This window comes from Garra rufa, chromosome 17 (assembly GCF_049309525.1).
Source record: "Garra rufa chromosome 17, GarRuf1.0, whole genome shotgun sequence".
Taxonomy (NCBI): domain Eukaryota; kingdom Metazoa; phylum Chordata; class Actinopteri; order Cypriniformes; family Cyprinidae; genus Garra; species Garra rufa.
Genome location: NC_133377.1, coordinates 18051505 through 18060403, shown reverse-complemented (window position 1 = coordinate 18060403; position 8899 = coordinate 18051505). Strand labels below are relative to the sequence as shown.

The 8899-nt window shown below is 33.6% G+C and overlaps 1 long non-coding RNA gene across 1 annotated transcript; it reads left to right on the top strand.

Annotated features, from left to right (window-relative positions):
• Positions 1 to 1102: 1102 nt before the first annotated feature.
• On the top strand, positions 1103 to 8552 carry LOC141290167 (uncharacterized). The gene is made up of 6 exons (XR_012340059.1): positions 1103 to 1373; positions 1963 to 2020; positions 5228 to 5378; positions 5729 to 5832; positions 6041 to 6133; positions 6215 to 8552. It is a non-coding gene; the product is annotated as an uncharacterized lncRNA (long non-coding RNA).
• The last annotated feature ends 347 nt before the right edge of the window (positions 8553 to 8899 follow it).

Genomic DNA, 8899 nt, shown 5'->3' with positions numbered 1-8899 from the left:
TTTCTGATTATGAAACAAATAAACTCATAACAATAAATAATTACAATGTAAATTTTTTTCCGTACACATTTATAATCATTAGGCAACTTGCCTGTGCCCTGTTAAATACGCTGGATGTCTGTTACAATTTTTAGCATTTTATTCGCGTTAGACGATAGACACATGAATTGTGGTTTCAGAAATGTCAAGCCCTAATGGAGAAATCCGTACCATTGATTTTTCATCTGAAACAAAAAACGAAAATGGACATAAAAAAGATAATTTATGTTTTATGATTTTTATGAATCGATCTTTCTGCATCCTTCAGATATTGCTGCTTATAGCTTGTGCATTGTAAATTGTAGAAAGTCTACAAAGTTGTCTCCCCAAAAACTCGTTTTTTGTCAGGTCAATATAAAACACATTTATTGACTTATGTTTTTTTTAAGTCTGCATTAAGAGATGGTTTAATATAGCCGTATGTTTTTGAATTTGCATGCGAATGTTATGTCCAAAATGCTTTTACATAATTGAAAAAAAGAAGAAATAAAAAATATAAAAGCACAATTTAAATTTTGTGAACTTCATAAAATATTGGGCTCCAAATTTTCGTTGTTTGTTTCATTTACTGTTTTTGTTTGTTTTATTTTGTTATAGTTTTGTTTTATTATTTTTAATAAGAAATATAATTTAAATTGAAAGAAAAATACATAAAGAAATAAAATATATCGGGCAGTTCTAGGGGTATTAATCCGGCCTTCTACAAAAAGAAAAAAAGAAAAAGAAAAGATAAAAATAATAAATAATAAATTAATAATAAAAATATTACATAAAAATAAACTATTAAATAAAACTATTAAATCTATAAAACTTAAACTTCTTAAACGATAAAAGTGCTTATCTGACTATCAGGTGCAGGGCATTTTGCACCTGTAAATGGGTCACAGAACTGCAAAACAAAAACTTAAATGTATGATTTAATAGCAGTTTAATTAAAATTAAAATTGTTTATCTATGTACATTTTGCGTGACTGACGTGTGCGTGCACGCTGAACATTCGCGTAGCTTTCAAACACTGGAGCGAGGGAGTTGTCATGGAAACGGGCTGCAACACAACGGCTGACAAGCTGGAAACTGCGTTTCTCCCTGTTGTTTGTATTGCTTTCGGTAAGTTTAGTACCTAAAATCACACAAATATTACATATAGCTGTTCCTGACACTAATTTTATGTGTTTATTTTTTGTAACTTCTGCTGACATGTTTTAATGAGTGCGCAAACGATCGAGTCCCATTCAAACACTACAGCGGAGGGAGTTGTCATGGAAACGGGGCAACAACACAGCAACGGACAAGCAAGAAACTCGGGTCTCTCGCTGTTGTTTTCACTATTTTCGGTAAGGTCAGTTCCTAAAATCATACAAATATTACATATAGCTGTCTCTGACACTTCTCTTGCTTGTATTTGACTCGCTTCTGTTGACTTTAGTCCATAGAGATGGTTTAGTGTCTTCGAAAAAGTCCGTTAGCATCTTAACTGGTGTAAGAGGAGGTAACGTTATGCTAACTCCATAAACTGAGCAGTTTATGAGAGTTTCTGATTTTAATCACGTATTTATGTGTAGACAAGAAGTTTTGACAGGTCTGTTGTAGTTTTACTGGTATTTTATCAATGGGTGATTGGAAATAGGCTCAGATAACCTAAACATATACATGGTACCGTTAATCGGTGACGTCACTGACGTAACAGAATCTAGTTCAAAAGCAGTTTGATCTCTCATGGTAAACAAATATTGATATTGCGAAGTAAGAAATATAAACAATTTCAAAAAAGTAAACCTAGAAGCAAATTATTGTATGTTAAGAATTTATTTTCAGTATATTCTTTATCTTTTCTACATATCACATGTGCTAAATATTGTTGGCTCTGTGACAAATTGCTTCTTATGTTCTTATTTTTTTCCATGACGATGGCCTGCACCCCAGAGTTGGAGCAAACCTCCTGTCAGACAACAACTCTAAGGCACAGTAAACCATATGGCTAGTAAGTTAACCTCAAACAAACACTAATGTTCAAATTTCAGTAAGATATATATATATATATATATATATATATATATATATATATTTTTTTTTTTTTTTTTTTTTTTAAGTTTTCTATATAAGTTCTTTTTGTGTACCAAGACTGGATTTATTTAAAAATTCAAGATTAAAAAACAGCAAAAACGGTGATATTGTAAAGTATTATTACCATTTTAAAGTTGTTTACTTTGTGAATATATTGTAAAATGTAATTTATTTCTGTGAACAAAGCAGAATTTTCAGCATTATTACTCCAGTCTTCAGTGTCATGATCCTTCAGAAATTATGCTGATTTGATGCTTAAAGTGCATATTGCAGGTTAAAAAAAAATTCGAGATAAACATATATTCGTGAATAAAAATACTATACGAACCGTTAATGCGCTATTTGAAAATATTTTACAAGACCTAAGGGCACAAATTTAGAAGACAAAGTGACGGTTTCCTTGACAGCTCTCAAAAACAGCTTTTTTTTCCACACCGCGTCATATGACGTCACGAGAGGGAGTCGTTCGCCTAGCTCTGATGCTATTCAGTAGGAGCAGTCTTGAGTTAGTGTGTTTTCGGTAGTTATTTTTAATTTTAATTGATCATCGTCATGGTAAATTATTGTATTTATGGAGGCTGCACAAACTCCAGCCTGTCAGGACATCGTGTCCACGGGTTTACTTAACGTTACAATAAAAAGAACGGTGCTATCTTCTGTATCTGGGTGCGTTTGTGCGGATGAAGTGACGGGCCTATACTAATGCATCTGCTTCGAAAAACGCGTTCACTTTACTCTGGAGGATTATCATCCCGGCGATATGATGCAGTTCAACATGAGATGCTGAAGCAAGAACCAAGTGAGGCTCAGAGCCGGTGCAGTTCCTTCGGTGCACAAAGCAGCTTCATCGGGTCCGCTGTCAGACTGTGGTTCGTCCGAAGCCGTCAGAGATGCAGCTCGACGAAAACGGGAACTGCACCGTAAGTTTTGTTTTTCTTCTCACAACTTCTCATAAATACCAAATCCGTGAACATATTTATTTAAATAATGAGACAACGAGATGTGTATACGTTTTTGTAAAGCACCGTAGCTAGCTTGTAAGCATTAGCAATATCATTTTAAGAACTGTGTAAAAACGGTACCATATAGGAGAAGGCATTACTGGTCAGTTATCCTCAGTTTGTTAATATTATAATCATCAAGTCTAGTTACAGCTTGTTCACATTGTTTGCACAGCTAATTTGTAATGTATTGTCATGTGTTGTGTTTATAGGGCTTTGGGAGACATTGCAAGACATGAGGCTGTGTGAAGATCTGAAGCAGTGGAGCCAGCTGTTATTAACCTTCACTAATGTCACACATTAGTGTGATACCCACACTGAAAATATTTTTCTTTCAGTAGTATATGTTTTGTACATCTACATGTATATATTAACAGTTGCAATGTTGTGTTTTAAGTTGGGTATTAACAGTACTATGAAATAATATTTATGATTTATTGCTGTATAAATTAAACTGAATTGAATTAGCCATAAATGCAGCTCTGCTTGATATATATGTTGTAAACTTCATAAAAAATGTATACAGTAAGACAATTTGTGATTGTGATTATTTTTTATTGTTTGTCACCAAAATGGGGCCATTCAAAACCTTTATAAAGTAATCCTTCCTCTGTAAACTGTCTAATAGCTGACACAACACATGCAGGTAAGGGCTTCCTGATGAGCAGACAACTTTATGCTGTCAATATTAAATGTCTTTTACCAATGGCATCAAAAAGTTTTACTTTACATGTATTTGTCACCTAAATATAGTCAAACTGTAATTGAGATAAAATGTTACTGTTTATTTGTACGTTTTTTATTTGTAAGTATTTAGCTCAGAGTAATAAATGATCTCTACCATAAGCTTACTCATGTCTGCTGGCCTGGAGATGCCCCTGCCTAAAATGCATTTAAGCTATATGTAGAACCTATTTTGATTTCAGACAGCAAGCCTCAAAGCCTGGGTGCAGAGTCAGAGACAGCACATCAAGTTTGGGGGTATTTCCCATATAAGCATATAATAGGCCTAAAACAAAAAGGTGTTTATCTCTCTCGCGCGCGCGGTAATAAAAACCCGCTATATCACGTAACGTTTGCATCGGAAATTAATGAGTATGACACGCTTGATCGACAACGATCATTCGTTTGTGTTACTGGTAAGTAGAATCAATACTTTTAGATGACAAATGCTATGATTTTGCCCGATTAGATATCGTCAGCTAACACTGATCTCTCTCAGACACCTGCCCTGTTCTCCTCACACCACAACTTAATTTGTCTCCTCTGACCGCTGTTCTGTTTAATCCTGGCATGTCCCTGCTCTCTTGGCCACATAGCAGTCTCATATTTGTGTCTGTGGTTCGTCATACAAGTGTAAATAAACATTTTAAATGTTCTCTGCGTCCGAACAGTCATTGCGATCCATTGTTTTCCTATGGTTTACATTGACCGCTCTCCCTCTCGTTACGTCACTACCGGTTTGCCAGTTTTTCAGATGCGGAAGTAAAATTCTCTCACAAAAACGACTCTAGAAGCCTTAATAGCGTATTTTGAAGTATATTTTAAAGAAAATCTGGTTCCTACATTATTTTTCTATACATCAATTCACCGGAGTCTCTAACCTGCAATATGCACTTTAACATACATTTTTGATTATTATCAATGTTGAAAACTGTTGTGTTGCTATTTTTTTCTTTCAGGATTCCTTGATTGAACAGAAAATTCAAAAGAACAGCATTTATTTGAAACAAATCTTTACACTCACTTTGTATCTTTGCTGAATAACAAAATTAATTTCTTTAAAAAATCATGATAAAAATAAATTTCACAACATTAAGAAGGTTCACACAAAAAATATAAATCAGCACAGCTGTTTTTTTGTGTGCAAAATCAGCATATTAAAATGATTTCTGAATGATCATGTGACACTGAAGACTGTAATGATGCTAAAAATTACAGCTTTGATCACAGCAATCAATTACATTTTAACATATATTAACACAAAAAAACATCTTGTGACCTTGCACTTTAGTTGTATGTTATGAAATGAATAATCGTTTGTCTGAAATAATATGAACAGCAGTTATACTAATCTTTCTCTTTTTGCTTTCCTGTTTCAATCTCGGGATGCCCATCCCAAGGTTGCTAGAGATTACACCAGTTCCAGTTTGGATCCAGCTTCACTTGTGAAGACTTCAGAAGATGCCAGCAGCACTTACAAAGACTTGAGATGATGTCAACTATACAAACCTGACAAATATTATCCTTATATTGTAATCATTGCCCAAAAAGGTAAGTTTGCAGATTTTCAACTTTGTATTGTTACAGTGTGGGTAATATATGTAAATGAACAATGTTTTGCATATTTGTAATTTTTTATATACTACTACTATTAAATTATTTAGCAGTTTGGACATCTTTTACTACATTTACTAAACAGCAGTTTGGGACAGAGTATGTATTTTTGATGCAGATGTAAATGACTGTAAATTAACCTAAAAAGGTGTTATATGCCTTCGTCATAAGATCTAAAAATATTGTTAAGCAAAGGTATTAATGAGATCTTTTAAAAAGTAATATAGTGACTTTATTAAATTACACACTATGACAATACAGTTACTTTGTTGTTGATCTACTTTTAGGGAGGAACTTGTCAAGAAATCTACTTCACAGCACGTCAGTGGAAGGCTTTCCTATGTAACAAACATGGACTCAAGATTTCCACCGTTGTATTTATCCATATCAGGTTTGTAAATGCATGGGGGTTTTATATTTTGCATCATTAGTCTTTTATGAAAACACATGAAAAAAAAAAAAATACATAACAAGGTCACTGGACTTCTCACAAAACACCCATATTATGCCACAAATATTTTCTAATTAGTTAAACTAAAATTAAGCTTACATTGATAATTTGTAATACCAGATACAAAATGTGATACTTTATAATGCAGGGTACCCAGTCCAGTTCCTGGAAATATACCTTCCTGCAAAGTTGAGAATTACAGACGGTTGTGTTGGATCAGGTTTAGATCACAATTCTACAAGTAGGTGGATCTCCAGGAATGGGCAGTCCTGTTATATCAGTTATGTATGATGGATTTTGAACTGTAACATTTTTATTGCAGATTTTCTGGGATTCCAGTTGAATACATCAGTACACCAGATGTTGGCCTGGACAGATGTGCCTACAGTACACCACACTGACCTCTCTGCTTTTGCATATATGCTGACTACTAACATTTTCTGTGAAGGTATTATTATAGCAAAACTGAACACCTGTGATAGTGGAATTTGTAGTTGTAAAGAATAGTCACGCATGTGTATCAGTAAATTTAAAGCCACAGAGAATACATTTTATAGGAGTTATTTTTTTTGTACTCTTTCTCACAAACATAACACAACAGTTATACCATTTCAAATTCTCAGGTGCACAGATCCTAATCTACAATTCACAAATTAAGTACCTTATATGCTCACAGTTAGGCTAGAGTTGCTGCAGTGAATGAAGGGCAAAACACTCACACACTTGAATAAAAATCTCAAGTCATGAACAAAATTTGCACATTTGCATATACAGTTGTAGTCAGAATTATTGGCACCCTTGGTAAATATGAAGCCTGTGAAAATAAAACTGTATTGTTAAAGGGTTACTCCACCCCAAAATGAACTTTTTACTTTTTACTTTTCCCCATGTCATTTCAAACCCATAAATGCTTTGTTTGTCTTCCGAACACAATTTAAGATCACACATCCGTGTGTTGCGGCTGACATGGAACAGCTTACTCTATTAGCGCCCAGCGGATACTCTCCAAAATGCCGCTACGGTGGCTAAAGTCACTATTTTTCTTTTCTTTGTGTACAAAAAGTTTACTCGTAGCTTTGTAAAATTATGGTTGAACCTCTGATGGCAGATTGACTATTTTGATGACATCTTTCATACTTTTCTGGGCCTTGACAGTGTTATCTACTTGGCAGTCAAAGGGACAGCCACAAAGCCCCCGGTTTTCATCCAAAATGGGGGTAATGACAAAATTTTCATTTTAGGGTGGAGTAAGCCTTTCATCTTTTTTGATGAAAGTACTTTTTTTTACAGGCTTCTTTGATCATATTTACTGAGGGTGCTAAAAATTGTGACCACGACTGTAAATGAGATAAATACAACATGTGGCCTTTGACCCACTTCTGCTAGCACAGTACACTCAGCAAGTTTTTCTTTCTTTATTTTTTTTAATAAATTGGAGCGAATAGCAATAGGTAAGTGCTAGATTCTATGCTAAATTCTAATAAAGTCTGTAAATATGTAAAGTTCTAATAAATACACATTTCAGAAAAAATGAAATATAGTCCTGCATAAATCTGGTATAACGGAGCGTGTGAATTTTTTCATTTGTGGAACAGGATTTTTGCTCCTGCAAAAAAAAAAATATATATTTTGAGAAGGTTTTGTTGTGTTTGTGAAAGAAACAAAAAATACAAGTTTGCAACTCCTAAAACATACTTATATATTCTCTACAAATACAAATTCCACTGTCACAGCCAGGTGCTCAGTTTTGCTAATAATAATACCACATACAATAGATGTATGGTATGCAAATATAACAAAGGGACATAAACAACTAAACAATGTCTAGGGATGCAAATTATCATAATTATACATCTAAAAGAAAAGCATGTAAAACTTAAGGGAGTGAAAATGGTAAATGAGCTCATGAGTGTTCCACTGCTGCCATTGTAAGTGGTAATTTCAGGTCATTTTCATTCATTTCATTTACTCAAGCATTTGTTTTCCACCAAGTGACAGAAACACATAGCATATTTTACTTATTATTTCCATTAATAATGATTAGAAATGTACATTTTAAATAAAATGCTGCCGTTTTATATGAATACTGTATATACACATGATAATATTTTTAGGCAAATGCTAAAAAAATCCTCTAAAAATGTGTATATGGAGTGATATTACATAAAACAGCAATTAGAAATTAACTTTGTCTATGCCTGATATTGTGGGTTATGTCTGGATCACCCTTTTCAAACCTGACCTGATTAGTTCACACCCCTGATATCACAAGGAACCTAAATTTTAATTGCAAAAGAAAATCGCTTTATCTGCTATGTACCTCTGTCTTCTGTTTTCAAGGGTCGGAAATCTTTATAAATCATCTTTTCACCAATATGTCTTTATTTTGTGGAACACAAAAGGAGAGAGTGGCATAGTCTCAGTAATTAGAATGATAGCAATGATAGTGAATAGTGACTGTGGCTGTCTGCCTTACATCTCCTTTTGTGCCCCACTAAACAAAAACATTTGAAATTTTTTTATTCTGAAGTGAATATAGCTTTTAATTTGTAACTTCTTTATTAGCCTGTAAATTACTTTCTTTGTGTTTACTTCCAGTAATTTGATTTCTTTGTGTGTATTTGAGTGTCAAACATGTATTTCTGAATTTTGTGTAAATAATAAATAAATTATGACTGAATTTGATGTGTGTTCAATAAATTATTGCATATACAGGCTAATTTATCTATTAAAATGTATGTAAGAAACAAGCAGAAAATATTTATTGTGTAGCATCGTTTTACCCCCCTGAAATCAACATCGTTTCAACGTTAGGTAAGCCAACCAATTAGATCGATTTTATGTCGAATATGTGTTGATTCTATAACGTCGTTTCAACCAACTGAAAATCAACGTCGATTCAACGTTGGGTAAGTGAACCAATTGCGTCGATTTTACGTTAGTTTTGAATGGCGTGCCTGACGTCGATTCAACATTACCCCGATGAGCAAAACTGATATTGGATCGA